The 17,805-nt window shown below is 33.2% G+C and overlaps 1 long non-coding RNA gene across 1 annotated transcript; it reads left to right on the plus strand.

Moving 5' to 3' along the window:
- Positions 1–7,412: 7,412 nt before the first annotated feature.
- On the plus strand, positions 7,413–7,831 carry LOC144572381 (uncharacterized). Its single transcript, XR_013517718.1, has 2 exons — positions 7,413–7,638; positions 7,733–7,831. It is a non-coding gene; the product is annotated as an uncharacterized LOC144572381 (long non-coding RNA).
- The last annotated feature ends 9,974 nt before the right edge of the window (positions 7,832–17,805 follow it).

Here is a 17,805-nt window from a genome sequence, read left to right on the forward strand (position 1 = left end):
AAATCAAAAGTATATTTATTATTTTTCAGATGACAAGTTGCAGTAGTAAAATGTATATTTATGATTAAAAAAAAGTGTTTCCAATCTATTATTATTTTTCAGATGACAAAGTAATGAAATGATCTAATTACAATAAATAAAATTTAAGTAACATAAAAGGAAAAAAATTAAAAATAGAAATTTATCATACGAGACAAAATTAGTGAGCTTTGTATGAATTATCCGATACTACAGCAGCATATTTATATGAGATATATATTGTAAAAAAAAAAATACATAAAAATATAAATAAGTTAGACTATCTTACGGTACTAAATTTACATTTTGAAGTTTTGCTGATTCAAACCGTTCAATGTAATTTATTTATTTTATCTAAGCATTGAAAATATTAGAATTAGAGATCTAACACTAAATTCATATCAAAGTACCACTGTTATGGGTAAAGATTTAAACGGAACAGTTCTGGCATCATACAGCACACGGACTATAGAATCAAAACAGAATTGGATATGCTTCATGCTCTGCAGTGAGCCAAAGCAGCTCTGTAAAAAATATTTACCCATTGATTCTGCTCAAATTTCAAAATCTACTATAAGATTCGTGCTGGATTTCTAAATCAGCAAAGGCCATTTATTTACGTATTAAATTAAAAAAAATAAAAATAAAGTGGTGTGTTTAATTTGTCTGAATTTTTTTTGAATTTTTAATTTTTCACCTATCCAATAAATAACAAAAATAATTTAAAATTTTAAACTCTAAGATGAGCTTCTGATTATATTAAATTGTTCAGATAAGCCGATCAAAACTCTAAAATTGAAATTCCAAGCAAGCAACGAATAATTTATGTTATACATAATATTAAATCTGGATCCCCATTACATCTACTATACATGTACCCTTCAAAAACTTGGAAATAACATATTTCTCTCTCTGAAATTCATAATATCATATTTATCCTTCTAAAATTCAAATACTCACAAAAGAAATTTATCCGTTTTAATATATTTTCTATTTATGAAGTAGTCATTTTACTCTTTATTAAAAAAAAAAACAATATATAGCATGTTTTAGAAAAATATTAGTTTTCTAATTGAACAGTTTTTCAATGGCAAATTGGTCATTTCTATACTTCTAATGATTATGCAGTAACATTTAGGTATATGCTAGTGTAAGCGTAGAAGTAGTGAAATGATCCATTTGTCTTTAGAAACCGATCAATTAGAAGATTGGTATTTTTTTCTGAAACGTACTACTAGTTTATGTATTTTAATGGAGAGTAAAATGAGTATTTCATAAATTAAAAAATAGTTTTAATAGAAAAAAAAATAAATGGGTACATTTTGATATTGTGAATTTTAGATGGGGAATAAGTAATTTCCACATTTTTGAGGGGCATACATGAAATTCTCTCTAAAATGTTTGACGACTTAAAAAGAATGAGGAGGATTCAAATGATTTTTTTTTTTTTTACTTTGCCTCAATCTTTTAATTTTCTAATAAATATTTAAAGTCATATGCAAAAAAAAAATAGTTATGATATTTTTTTTCTATGCGCACTTAAAAATTTATCACTTTTTGGACCTTTTTATATTTGAATTAACAACTTAAAAAATCAATGTTAAAAAAATATTCACGTTCATGTATTTTTACAAGCGATTGTTACCAATTAACACAAAATCAAAATACTATAATCACACACACACACACAAATGCATAGAGAAATTAATACAAATGATGTCTATCAATTGTATTTTTGAAATTTGTGTCTTAAAACATAAGTCGTTAAAATTTTAAAAATAGAATCATAATAAAGACATAATCAAATAAGATATATAAACACTATTCCGAAAAATATATCTTACAATTTAAAATAAAATATTACCTACCAATGTCCAGGCATTTATTGGAAAACACGAAACACATTAATTATTCTGTAAATTATAATAAAATTTGGTCATCGCTCTTACATTTAATCTTTTGTTAATACTTATTGCCAATATATTTTTTTTCAACTTGCTTCCACCGACATAATGGAATCTCTTGGCTCATGTAGACATCTTGACCGTTCATTTAGCGTTAAAGAAAAAAAAATAATCAATATATAATTCCATTTTGAGGACTGAAAGAAAATTCAGGAAATAAATAAAAATTAAATTTGTTCCACGAAGAAAAAAAAATAAATTCAACAATAACAAGTTATTTTGCTACAATGAAAATCATACAAAAAGATATCATTCAATAATTAAAAATAATTAACAAGATACCATATAATTGAAGATCAGTTATTAAATTAGAAAAATGTAAGACAAAAAAATGAAAAAAATATTTTAGTAGGAAGGCCAATTATGAAAGTTAAAGCTAAACAGCTAAAAGATTCCTTTTATTAAATATATTATTTAGCAATATAAAAGCAAAATGATAAAAAATAGACAGAACAATTATAAAATGCTGTCAAGATAAGCATTGAGATTTCTTTCTATTATTTTAATCAAATAAGAAACAAAAATGGAGACATGCCGTGTGATGGAAATCATATTTTAGACCGTCCATTATGATAGAAATATTATAAAATTTTATAAAGGGTAAATTAGGAAGAAGAAAGGAGACTTTTGAATTAAAAAATTGTTTCCAAAGATTAAATTTTAATTAAAAAATTAATGAATTCTTGCTATTCAAGCGACCAACGACCGGCCTTTGGCGCACTATAGAACTACTCTTTTGTCCTTTTTTGCAATTTTAAAACTTTAAAAACAAATATTTTAATTACGCTCAGTGTTTGAATTAATTACTAAAGTACCACTGGTAGAGTAATGAATGTGTCTTCTATGACATTTTTTGTGTAAATTATGTCCCGGGTTATTATGGGCAAACAGAAATTTCATATGTGATCATAGTGACAAATGAATAGTTCTGTTTCGGTCCGGCAGGATTAAAAGTTCGGGATTCAGAAATAATTAAGGTATAATAAAAAAATAATTATGTACCACAAGGAAGAAAAAAAAGACCCCCAAAAATTTTTTTTTTTAAAAAAATAAAAAATAATTGCGTTTTATTCGCAAATAATTCGTGATTTGCGAATAAAACATATTATGCATTTTTTTACGTTTTATTCGGTGTTTGGTTCGAAAACGTAAAAAAAAAAAAACCGAATAAAACACGAATTATTCTTAAATTTATCACAAATCGTGTCACTTATGTCCGTGATGACGATATACACCCGTTACACAATTTATTATACTAAAACGTTATAATTAATAACAGGTGGTTTTCTCTCAAAACTTTTTTTAGGCCTTCAAGATTCATTGGAAGTTCATACTGAATTGATTTAAACAGCAGAAAATAATTAAAAATATTTTTAAGTACAAATAATAAATTTACCTTTTTTAGCTGTCCGAATACTCATTTAATCAAAATTACCGAATATCTATTTAGAAAAAAAAGACATAATTTTGTGGAACTTTTAGAAAATGAAAAGCCATGTCCTTCATTCAAAAAAATGAATTATTTTTTAAAATAAAACTAAATAAAATAGTTTAAACGAAACTAGTAAAGAGTTCTAAAAATTACAAATGCCACAGTAGAGAAAGAATGAATGAATAAATAAATAGTAAATATTCATCAAATGAGTTCATAAATCACTCTTCACCGTAGCACTGCTAAGGTAGAGCTGTTTTTTATAATTTTAAACGCTTTGTGTTTATTTTGTTTAAATAATTTTACATAGTTCTATTTATATATATATAAAAAAAAATGGATCTTGAAGCCACAGCACATTAATTGATGAGGTGACAAAAAGTTCGGCCATTTTTATTAATATCCCTAAAAAAAATCAAAATTTTAAAAATGCCTCTGGTTCCAATTTTTTTTTAAAAATGCCCTGACTGCCTGGGCCTAGGGCGGCCCAAAATACCATGTGAGGCGCCACGGGCTGTGGCGGCCCATACCACAAGTGAGGCGCCACAGGGACTGGCGCCCCAGGGACGGGCGCCCCACTGCCCAGGTTTTTAACCCGTGAGCTCCCTTCTTCCCCCTCCTCTCTACCTTCATTCCACGCGAAAAAACCCGAAAAAAAAGAGGAAAAGAGAAGAAGGAAGCCCTGCCGGCCGACCCCTCGCTGCCTCGCACCACGCTCGTCACTGCCTCGCGCCTCGATTCGCTTCTCTCTTGATCGAACAAGTGAGTTCTCTTTTTTTGATTCGATTAGGATTTAGGGTTTGGGTTAATGTGATTCGGTTTGGTTCGATTCGATGTTTAGGATTAACCGTGAGTAATTAGTTGAATTGATTGAATTGGTCGAATTGGTTCGATTGGATGCTTGAATTGTGGCAATGACATGAATTGGTTCGGTTGGTCGAATTGGTTCGTTTGGTCGAATTGGTTCGATTGGATGCTCAAATTGGTTCTATTGGATGCTTGAATTGGTCGAATTGGTTCGATTGGATGCTTGAATTAGATGGTTGAATTGCTTGATTGCTTGAATTGGTTGAATTGGTTCAATTGCTTGAATTTAGGATTATGATTTATGGTAAAATTGCTTGAATGTCATATGGTTTATAGTTGTGAATTGTGAATTTTTTTAAAATTTAGGGTTTATAATTAAATTTAGGGTTTATGTTTGTAAATTGTGAATTACTTAAAAATTTAGGGTTTACGGTTCAATTTAGGGTTAGAATTTATGGTTCAAATGGTTGAACTGTTTAAGAATTTAGTTGTTGGGTTTATGATTTAAAAATATGCATATTTATTTTTTGAAAATTATTTTTGTGATAGTTCATAAAAAACATGTATATATGAATATAAAAGATTTGAAGTAAAACTAATTATTTTGAAGTATATCAATATTTGTTTAAAAATGATATATATATATATTTTTTATTGTAAGTAAATTGCATGTATATCTCATTTTTTTTAATTTTAAAATTTAGGTCTGCAAATATTTTAAAATTAATTTTGTTTTTTGTAAAGTTCATTTGTTTACAAAAAAAAAATGCATGTACATGCAAAATTAATTTTGTAAACAAATTGCATATACACCCAAAAAATAAACCCAGAATTGTAAATGCTTTTTTTTTTTAAAGTTTATTTATTTTCAACAAAATTAATTTTTGTAAAAAAAAAAATGCATATGCATGCAATTTACTTACATGCAAAGTGTAAATTAATTGTATATACATGCAAATGCATATGCATGCAACAAAATTAATTGTATATGCATGAACATCATATACATGCAATTTATTTACATACAATTATTTTGGGATTATATACATGCAATTCTTATTAAAAAAAATTTATATAAATTGTATGTTTTGATTAATATTTTTTTGGCAAATGTAGTATGCCTAGAGTTAGACGGTGGGGAGTACGAGCTGAGCCTGCAGAGGGTGCAGATACTGTGGATCCGAGTGGAGCTGGCACGTCCTCGGTGGATCCGACTGGAGAGGGCCTGTCGTCGTATGATGATACGACTGGCAGGGGTTTTGAGGATCCGACTGGAGCGGATCCGTTGTCTCAGGCCGATTTTCCAGATGGCGTGCATGATCCTGACACATTTAGTCCTCTTCTATGGACCCATCATGTTAAGCACCGCGTCTCATTGGCATCTCTTGAGGTACGTGATTTTTATACTTAAAAAAAATGACATTCTGTTGAGTTACTACAAAAATGGCACGATTTGAGTACGACAAATTGATAATAAATACAGGATGATGTCATGCTTACGGTGAGGCACCGCAGGTCTGAGATTCCATTCGTTCCACATAGAGAAATGCAGCGATACATCTTCAACCTTGGGTTGTACCAGCCTGCCACCATGCCGCAGAGTAAGATCGATGTGTCTCTGATGCACGGTCTAGCGGAGAGATGGCGACCTGAGACTTATACATTTCATCTCCCGGTCGGGGAGATGACAGTCACCCTTGGTGATGTGAGCGCCTTATGGGGTTTACGTATCGATGGCGACCCCATAGGTGGCATCTCAGACCATCCAGAGCTGCAGAGGATGATACCGGAGTTGTTAGGGTGTGATCCGAAGACTCTGCAGAAGAAATATAAGAAGAAGAAGGGGGAGGAGGAGGAGTTTCGTTATTCCGGGTACTGCATTTCTCTAAAGGCACTCCGGTCTCACTTCTTCCAGAATCAGATAGATGTTGATACTGATGACATTGAGGCGGTCAGGAGGTACTATTACACTCTTTAAATTAACTTAGTAGTTGCTCAACAGTCTCAATTATTTACATTGATTATTTTATATTGCAGGTATACTAGAGCATATGTGCTGGATTTGTGCGGTGCTGTCATGTTCGAGGATTCCAGCGGTGACACGGTTCCGATGATGTATCTCTCCCTGCTGAGGGACCTGGAGAAAGAATCGAGATGGAACTGGGGTGGAGCTGTCCTCGCCCACTTATACAGAGGCCTCTGTCATGCTTGTCTGGTAAGTCTGTATTAATATACGTTGTTATTGAAGGTTGGATAAGAAGCACCCAGTTTTAATTTTAAGTTAAATTTTCAGGTCAAGAATAAACAGCTTTTTGGACCACTTCTTCTGCTTCAGCATTGGTCGTGGTCACATCTGCCCATAAACCGGCCAGTCATACCATTGCCGCATCCCGATTGGGGAGGCCTTGAGCCAGCCAGATGCCCCGCATACGCTGCCATATGGGGCAGTCATCACGATCATGAAGAGAGGGGCAGGGGGATTTCTTATGTCCGGGGTCAGCTCCACATGCTCCGAGATGGGAATATCGATTGGTTTCCGTATCGTGCATGGTATCAGCGTAGATGGCTGAGCCCGCTGACATTAGAGCAGACACATCTATGGTATTATCGGGGACCGGTCGTCTGTTTCTGGATAGTGGAGTACCACTACCCCGACCGGGTATCCCGACAGTTTGGCTTGGATGCTTTTATCCCGGAGCACCCGTTGATGGGCAAGGATGCTACCGACAAGTTCCACAAGTAAGTACCATCTACTTAATTTCATTATCACTTTAATATATCCACTGTTTCTCTACTTTCTAATTAATTGCACTTGCAGAATGGCGCACACTAAGTCTAAAGTCGACTGGAGCCAGCATTTCGTCATGCAGTACAACTGGGCTCGACATCCGGAGCAGCACTTATGGAGCCCGCCATGTACTACATCGTTGGGTGCTGGTCCCGGGGATCTGAGATATGCTGTATGGTACCAGAGATGGGGCATGCCGTTAGTCTACCTGACAGGACATTATGGCGAGACCCTACGACGTAGGCTGATGGATTCATCCAGCAATTATGCCCCGGGGTCCGATCAATGCTCGCGCGGTAAGTAAAACCGAAACATACTTTAATTTTAAATTGCAAATTTTAATTACTTACTGTTGGCATAATCATGTTGTGTGCAGCTGTTGACCGCTATGAGAGGAGTTGGACACAGCTTGGCGTGCATGGCGAAGGATGCTTGGCAATATATAGGATGCCAGATGCTCGAGCACACTGCACCAATCGTGGAGACAGGCGGTTTTGAAGGCCGCCTCGTTGGCATGCTGCGCGATGCTGGGGAGAACATCAATTGGCGGGAGATAAAGTCTGCACCGCGAAATCCAGATTATCAACGAGTCCCTGTCTACGGCGATGAGATGCCGCAAGCTCCTGCAGGTAATTACAAGTTAATATTAAAAGTACGACACACACAATATTCTTATTTTCGTTGAATTGTTCGTTCTAACTCAGTTAACTTCCAATTATGCAGGTGATGACTCAGGTTGGGCGTTCCACGACTGGGTGTTGAATACCCAAGGATAGGATGCTTATAAAAATAAATACGGAGTTGCAGTAGAGCTTGGCACGGTCAGTCACCAATTATACCATTATTTGTTGCAGAGTTCTTTGTATGTAGCAAAACTAACATTATTTTAATCTAGGATGGAGCACCTCGTTGGAATGCCGATCCCATATTTAGCATAAATGAGCTGGACCTGGCAGATACAGATGCAGAGGCGTATGGCTCCCACAGACCACGATATGGAGTGGAGATGGAGCATGACTTTGAGGCTGGTGGGAGTTCATCTCAGACTGCAGATGGCTTTGTCTCTGCATTATTTGGCACACCGCCTCCTTCCACGTATCCTGCAAGCTGGGAGCAAGATCCATGGGAGCTGCGTACACAGCCCGCCAATGCAGAGTCAGCTGCTGGATTTGATCCATGGGCAGTCAGGACAGGTACGCAGCACATGTATACGGGGGACGAGGATGAGGACGAGGATATGGGAGACGATGAGGAGGATTTGGGAGAGGATGCATTACGAGATGTGAGTCCGCAGAGGCGCGTGCAGCCGCACAGGCATGGCAAGGGCGTAGCGGCTCCTAGGTTGTCTCTATCCGGAAGGAGACGAAGATGATGATTGTAGAGTTTTTGTTTATTGTGATATATTTCTGACTATAGTATTTTGACTATGGGACTGCTGTATTATGTTGACATTACGTTTTTTTATTTTATGTTCATGTTGGTATTATGTTGTTTGCACTTTACATTTCTTTATTATAACACAGTTTAACAATACAATTAAAGTTCAACAATACAATTAAAGTTCAACAATATAATTAAAAGCTTAACAGTATACTTCAAGTAATTACATTCAAACTAAGAAATTATATTCAAGTAATTACAATTTCTTCACTATTTGCGACCCACACTCCCAACAGACCGCCTGTGACAGGGGCGGTTTGCTAGGGTCCTGACCGCCTGGGCCACGGGCGGTCCACTAGGGATGCCTATTTATTCGTTTTTTCTCTCTCTCTCTTCTCACTCCAACATCAGTCTACCTCCCACCTCAAAGGCAGAGAGAAGGGAGAAAGCGCTCAAGGCGATTTCGGGCGATTTTCTGGGCGACTACAGCTACAGATAATTTAAATATTTTTTTAATTATTTTGTAAATATTTTTTGTAATTATTTTGTAAATATTTCTTTTAATTATTTTTAAAATATTTATGTCAATTATTTTTTAAATATTTTCTAATTAGTAGTTGATTACTGTACAGTTAGTATTTAATTACGCACATAATTAACCTTCCTAATCAATTGCTGTCACTTGAAACCCTAGTTATAATGGCACCCAAAGTTGAAAAAAATAGAGGAAGAACTGAAACCGAACACAAAGCAAAAAGAGCACTCATTAATAATTTTTGGACGGCTGAAGCCTACGCGATGAGGAATTTGGAAATATTGTTTTCACCCAAAAATAATGAAGAATTTCTGAGCACTCTTGATCCATCAATTAGAAAAATGCTGATGGAAGGCTGGGTGGACAGGGTCCCTCCACCTGGATGGGGACAGTGCTGCTTATGTGAGCTGAAGGGAGATATGGTGGATATGTTCTTCTGTTATAAATGTGGCAAAGCTGTTCATCCCAATTGCATGGACCCGCATGCAGACCCGCTGAATGACGCTCGTCTCACTACGTGGGAGTGTCCTGCGTGCGTCCGTCGGGCTGAGGAAAAAAAGGGAGCAAGCTCCTCATCTCGTAAGGCTTAGACCCCAATTGTATGTTGTTGTAGTATTTTAACTGGTTGTTGCTGTATGAATTTTATGTTACCTTATTCTATGGACTCGACGGTACTGTATTATTTAGTAATGTATTTGGATTTTATGAATTTTAAATTCCTGGTATTTAGGTTGAACATGGGCTGCATTATTTTCAGAGAAGTCAATTGCATGAAAATCCTTTAACCGACGGTCCAGATTAGTCAAATTACCCATTAAGATGTGCGGTCCAGATTAATCCATTTTTTTCACAAAATTCTTCAAATAAAAATACTAAGATCTATATAAAAAAAAAAAAACACCATGGGGCGCCCTGGGGGCTGGCGCCTCACTTGCCTTATGGGGCGCCCCAGGGCCTGGCGCCTCACTGGGTATTTTGGGCCGCCCTGGGCCCAGGCGGTCAGGGCATTTTTAAAAAAAAATTGTGAGCAGGGTTATTTTTAAAATTTTGATTTGTTTTAGGGATATTAATAAAAATGGCCGCAAAAAGTTGAAGTAATCACCATTATTTTATTGCACATGTTTTGATGAGATGAAAAATTGAAATATATAATTTGTTTCGCCCATCAACAAGAAGCCCATAAAATTTTATTTATTTATCAGCGGTCATTTCAAAAAAAGTGTAAGAGCATTTATATTCCCAAAATTAGAATAAAATTAAAATAGATATAATAGAAATTAATTTTAAAAAAGTACTGCACTCTTGCAATTAATTTAATTGTTTTAACGATTTTATATTCCTAAAAAATCAAGATTTTATTTTTCGATTCGATCATTAATTCAGATTAGTGAAATCCATATTAATGATGGTTTAGAAATGATTTATAGCTTGATATATTCATATGATTCTAATCCTTTATACTTCATCAAGAAAATAAGATCTTGAAATTTCACAGCAAATTCAAGCAAATTATTGTTGGGTTGTACTAGAAACTATCTTACCAAATTCAACCGAATTTCTTATTTATACCATATTCAAAACTAAAATAAACCAAAACATCCAGGCCGCAGAATGGTTTGGCGACTCCATTTTTGAGGATTCTGATTGATTTGGAGGCCCTCAAAAATCTAAATACATTTAATATCATAGTATATTTTTGGATTTTCGGAGGACTTTCAAACCAATCTGCAGCCTTTTAAGAATGGGACTGCCAAACCATTTTGCATTCTTGGTGTATTTGAAACTCTCCACAAAACATAATTTTTTTATTTTTTAAATATGTTATAAATAAAAATTTCGGCAAATTCAATCAAGATGAATTAAGCTAAGAGAGTAAAATCAGACCTACTCCTTGAACAAATAAATCTGATTCTGTTGAGAGCATTAATAACCTAGATTCAAATTAGAATTTGGACTAATGTACTTTACAAAGTTAATATCAAGTTTTATTTCACGTTTTATTTTCATTTTTTAAGTTCAGATAGTCAATCTAAACCATTCAACATAATTTTAATATTAAAATGTGTTTGAAGATCAAATTTTGCATTTTTTTTAGAATTCGTTATTATTATTTTAAATAGGTAGAAAGTTTTTAGTTTGTGTAAACTTTACTAATACTAGACGAGGGTTAAAATGCATCCTCCATTTTGTACTCCAAACATGCACCCTCCTCTTATATCTTCATTTTCAAAGTTTAAATAATTGATTCGAAGCTTTCAACGTGTTCTTCATATTAAAATGTGCTTGGAGACCAAATTTTACATTTTTTGGAAATTTTTTACTATTTTTTCAGAATTTTTGATTGAACTAAACAATAAAAAAAAAGTTCAGCAAAGTGGTGATTTTCAAAAATTCTGAAAAATTAGTAAAAAAAATTTCAAAAAAATGTAAATTTTGGTCTCTAAGCACATTTTAATATAAAGAACACGTTGGAAAGTTTGAATAGACTATTTGAACTTTGAAAATGAAAATATGAGGGGATGGTGCATTTTAACCCCCTCCTAATACTAACAGTAATTATTAAATGCTATAAGAGTGGGGGTTTCAAACTTTTAATGCACCAATACTTTCCTGCTCCATTTTGCTTCAAATTATGGATCACATATCTCATTTAAAATGAACGGTTCAGATTACTTTGAAAGTAAGATAAACATTTTAATTTCGGGTGGGTGGGTGAATTAAGATCCTCCCCGGTACCGTAATAGAGAATCTTTTAGAATTATTGGATCTGGGCCGTTCTTTTCAACTTCGCACGAATCTCAAAGCCCAATAATACTACCCTTGCGCTAGCTCGAATCTCAAAGCGACTGAGAGTTAATCCCAAACTGTAAAGTAAAGGGAATCTGTTACACATATTGGAGAGGATGCTTGTCTGAGAATGGGTGGTGTTGAAAAGGGAATATTTTACGATTAGTAGATCCGAGCCGTTCGTTTTAAATTTGGCACAAATCTCAAAGTTCAATAATATTGTTCTTGCTCTAGCCCGAATTTCAAAGCAACTGAGATTTAATCTACAGTATTAGAGAGGATACAGATCCGAGGTCAGTCAGATTAAAATACAGTAATTATGGTTTTTTTTTTTTTTCATCAATGAATAACGATGCTTTCTAAGAACCTTTTTTTTTTTTTTTCTTCTATGAAATTATTTAACACAAGCCATTTTTTTTCCAACAATCCATCATACCGATGTCTTCGATTATGAACATTTATAAATCTTATCGTGGCTTGCAAGAGAAATTGAAATAACATATATATAGTCTTGATGAAAGATGCATTGTTATAATATTATCAAAATCTTACTTAAAGCATGCATCAATATAGGCATTTTAATTTGATATCAATATTTCAACCACCACTAGATTCCTACACAGCTAAATTTGTTTGTTACCCTTTATTAGGTTAGCCATATTGTCATTTTATTTGCTGATTTGATATTTACTTACTTATAAAATTAAATTATGATAAAGAAAGACAAAAGAGATAATTTTTTTTATAAGTAATTTAAACAAGTCTGTACAATCAAAAGCTTACCTTAATTTATACCCAATTGGAGCCTAGTGTATATTTATTTAATCTCAAAACCACTATGTTCCAACTCACCACTGTTTTTTTTTTCAAAGACAAAAATGCAAACCATATCTCTTTTGTGATGTTTTTAAATATTTAGATTAATTTTTGGGTAGGTGATTAGGTTATTGTTGATGATTCGGCAAAAAAAAAGAAAAAATATTTTATAGAATTAAATTTTATTGAAATGTAATTAAATTATAGCTATATATAGCTACAGGCATACTTAATTTGAAATTGGGATTTAATATCTGAACCACTAAATTCAAACCCAACTTGTCCAATGGTATTCAACTATTTATATTTTATATGGAGATTATTTTGGATTATTGTACTTGAAAGGAATATTTCAATAAATTATAAAAATTATTGTTTCATTATTCTGCAATATACATATTTTAATTTTGAATTATTGCACTTGCATGAGGCCTTCATAAGTTGGATGCTTTTTATTTTGTTGAGAAAAGCTCCTGAGCACCAATTGCCAAGGATAAATGGAAAATGATGTTTTCTTCATGACGTGGAAAAGAATATATTTATTTGAAATTGAGATTCATCACAATATTACATATTGAAATTTAAAAAATTAAGTTTGAAAAAAAAATAGTAATCGCATATTTAAAACTCGAATAAAAATTTTATAGATATTAAAATTTGACCGTCATTATCTTATAAAAAAAAATAGTTCTAGGAAAAACAAAGAGAAATATTTTTGGGCCGGAAGTATTATATTTGGGCCTTCAAACATTGGTACATTGCCAAAGCCTTTGGGCTTTAGGCCGTCCAAATTATTGGATCCGTATCCTCCAGGGTACCTGACTCAACACAATTGAAATGACGGCCCAGATTTAATTTCATCCAGTTCTTGCTTCAGGATGAATGAGGGGCAGTATTATTTGAGCTTTGAGATTCGTGCCAAGTTAAAAAAAAATTTGGCCCATCCGATTCAATTGTACTCAGTCTGGTAACCTGAGAGGATGTGAATTCCAAATTATTGGGGCCTTAATTCGGATCCTCTGACATATCTCAAACTTTGAGTGTGTGTTTTTTTTGCAAAATCTCAACTGTTCAAATACATTATGCACGAATCTCAAAGCACAAATTATATCGTACACGTGCCATCCCCGAATAGGCACCGTACATGTCGATCACACAAAAGTTCAGATATAGATATCTCATAGGATACGCACTCAGTGACTGTTGTGTTTAAAGGATCTCTGTCTTCTTCGTAAAAAAAAAGAGAGCATTGAAATTTTAGCTTCATACAACATACGATTAATAAAAACAGAATGTAAAAGTGAAGTGTACAAACTAATATAGTCGTTATAAAAATATCTAATAAATGGAAAATAAATAAAAAATTTAGAGAGTATTTTTTTCTTGTAAAAATTCACTTTTGAGTTTTGCTTAGTTTATACAATATAGTATCTCCAATCTAGTGTTTTGTTTATTAATTTTCAACATGTATAAACAATACAAAAATTAAGATTTTTTTTTAATTGAAACAATAATATTCAACGACAACAAAGAAATGAAAATCTTATCTCCATTCTATTATTATGCACGTTGGGTGTCCGATCCGCCGACGGCTACGATTGAAAGATAAAACTTCGAATTTGATCTCAGCCCTCCAATTACATAATTTGTCTTATTTTGATTAAATGCATCTGTTTTATGTATAGAAGTCTAAATTTAGTTAAAAACATACTCACTACATGTGCTGCCACACGATACGTTACAATTAAAATTGAACAAATTTTGAAATTTAGCGATATATTTATCTGTTTCCTTATTTCTTTGTTTCCATATATCTCTTCTTCAATTGAGAAGACTCCACCTTCCATTTTCTTATTTCTTCTTCAATTAAAGAGGTTGCGACGCCCCGGAGACGTAGGCCATTGTTTTACCGAACTCCGTTATCATCCCGCGTGTCAATTTCTCTAAACTCATCTCTTTTACTTTCAATTGCAATTAATTTTCAGTTTTTGTTCAATTAGAGGTGCCCCTTAGTGTAACAAAGTGGTATCAGAGCAAGTTGCTCAAATTAAGACTCACTTAGTTTGAGTTAGATCAACTTGGGAAATGACACCTTATAGATGTGTGAGAGAACCCCCAATTTTCGGTAATACAACCAACAATTTTAGTCATTGGAAAAATCTTATGATTCAATTTTTTAAAACCAATGAGGTTTGGGACATTGTAGAAAATGGATATGAACCGAAAATTGATGACAATAATAATGTGACCGCCACATCCAAACTTGAAAAGCAAATTAATCTAATTGCAATAAATTATATAATTAATTCGGTTAGTGAATCTATCTCATTATTAATTAATGATTCGTGTAGTGCCCATGAAATATGGGAGGATCTAACCAATCGATTTGAAGTAAATGCCCAGATTAAAATGAGTAAGACAAAGATGGATGAACAAGATCTCAATCTTGCGTTGACGGCAAATGTAGATGAAGGTCCCTCAGCAATTGATGTGGACTCAATTATTGCAAGCAAGAACATCACCGACGAGACCACTATCGAATTTCTCATAGACCTTGTGAAATCAAGGAACATCAAGAAGGGCGATGATGGAATCGAAGCCTCAACTAGCTCCGCTAATGAGGTACATTTAAATTGGGGTCTTGATGGTATTGAGTCCGAAGATGAATTGACCGATGAGGAAGAAGGTGGTGAAGAATACAATGGTACCATTGATGAGACCGAAAATAACTTGTACACCAATCGGTTAGAAATCAATGAGTCAAGCATTTTCAAAAATGAGAGTATATCATGCTATGATGATGAATCAAAATTACAATCTCTCCTTGATGAGTCCAATAGAATTTTGGTTGAAAAGGAATGTATTATTAAAAAATTGATTGCTAAAAATGACATGTTAGAATGTGAAGTTAGGAATTTAAAAACATCGCACATAGGTAAAATAGGCATATTAAAGGTTAAAGTTCAAACCTTAGAGACCGAAAATAGGGCATTAAGGTCTCCTAGTGAATCTTCAAATGTCACTAGTCTAGATCCTTATTATGTGAGTAATTTGATACATGATCAATCTTATCATAAAATAGATAGAGTTGGTCTTGGATTTGAGAAGGATAAATCCTCATTTAAATCCAATCACATAAAAGGCCCAAAAGAAAAAGGGGAACATTCTCAAACTTCAAGTATTCCAAATGCCAAACTTAAGTTTAATTGTGAGCAATACTCAACTTATCAATTCTTTACCAAAAAGGGTTTAACTCCCTTGAACAAGGAGTCATCCAAATTGAAGTCTTCTCATGCCTCAAATGCTAAACAAGATAAAAAGTCACCAAATTATGCATTTAGGTATAAGTACAATAAAAGAAATTTCAAGAACAAAAATACTTTTCAAAATAGTGATAAGAACATGTTTAATCCAAAGGGGTCAAACAAAACTTATTTCAAAGGACCCGATGGATGGTTTTATGAACTTAAAAATAAAAATGCTTTACAAAACCAAACTCAAAGAAATGGTGTAGCTAGAGATGTTCCCCAACATCATAATCGATTTGATTTCAACAAAACTAAGAGTGTCACATCTAAAGTTGCAAATAGGTCTCATGATAGTCGTAGTTGTAGCATGCATGAAATTAAGCATCAATACCAATCTGCTTTCAAGCAAGGTTCTATTGCTCAAAAGCCATCAATTACATTTTGTAATTATTGTTGCAAAATTGGCCATACCTCCTTAGAGTGTAGGTTTAGGAATGGAGACAACAACTCAAATGTTGTTTGGGTTCCTAAAGTTAAACTAGCTTAGATTCATACATAATCTCCCCTAATTTATTCAATTTGCCAAAAATCAAGGGGGAGATTAAACAACGTATGTGTTAGTTACTAACTCAACAATAACTAATGTATACTATTGTAGGAGTGATTGATTGCATCTCATAAACAAAATGCTTGGATCATTGATAGTTGTTGTTACACACAAATATTATGCGCAATCTAAACTCTGCATAATTATGAAATTCGCTTCCGCTACATACCAATTATGTGTGACAACACTAGTGCCATAAAACTAAGCAAAATAAAAATATTTGTGTTAGCTATGACTCATACATATCGACACTAAAAACCAAATTGTCAATATTTTCACGAAATCCTTGAATTGTTGAGTCTCATGAATTGTGAACTTGTTAAGGGTTTGAATGCAAAAATGTTAATTGCTTGAATTGCTATATCTTAGTTAATTTGGTATTTGTTGTTGGTATGTATGAGATGTATGAATTATTTGAATTGTGTGAATTGATAACTTGTCAAGGGTTAAATTGCAAAATTGTTGAATGAGTAGAATTGTGTATCTTAGAATCTTGACAAGTTGTGTGATATATAGAAATGCATGAATTGAATTATTTTATATGAATTGATATGCATTGAATTGATTTGTCGATTGATAATCATTGCTTTAAAATTGCGACATTTAAATGGATTTGTAAAATGTTTGACATGAAGTATTAGAGTAATCCCTCAATTTTATCTCATTTGTGAATTATCGGTATCATATTACTAAATTGAGGGGGAGTGCATATTTTGAGGGGGAGCAATCTTAATTTGTGCTAATTTTTCTCCCTTTCGTCGATTTCCAAAAATGGAAGAAATTGCTAAACGTGCAAAATAACAATTGGGTAAACCAAATTGAAAAAAAAAAAAAATTTCTCATTTATGCACTTACTCGCATTGTATGTTTTTGCAAATCGTCAAAAGGGGGAGATTGTTGTTCTAGCAATAATCCTTTTAGTCTATTTGACTAATTTGCAAAAACATACAATTATTGAATTTTACGATTTCTTCTATTTTAGAATTATGCAGGTTCAAGTCAAATGGAATTGCAATATGGAATACTTGAACTGAAGAAATCATGAAGACTTATCAAGAATGTAAATTGTAAAATCTAAACTTGGTAAAGTGTTTTTGATGTTGTTTCAACAGGATAAAAACATTGGTAACGTTTGTAAAACGTTATAACGATTATACCTTAAGAAAACGCTGTGAAACAACTCGATCAAAGTAAAAAAAAAGTCAAAAAAAGTCAAAAAACGGTGCTGTAACGTTTTAAAACGTTGGTAACGTTTTCTGAACGTTTTAAAACGTTGGTAACGTTTTAATTAATTTCCAAACTTCAGAAATTCCTGATTTTGATCAAGTTTTTTACAGTGCAAAACGTTATGTAACGTTTTATAAACGTTGTAACGTTTTTGAAACGTTTGTGTAACGTTTTGGTACAGCTCTCGGACTTTTGA

The sequence above is a fragment of the Carex rostrata genome, chromosome 20 (genome assembly GCF_964058835.1).
Source record: "Carex rostrata chromosome 20, lpCarRost1.2, whole genome shotgun sequence".
Classification (NCBI taxonomy): Eukaryota; Viridiplantae; Streptophyta; class Magnoliopsida; order Poales; family Cyperaceae; genus Carex; species Carex rostrata.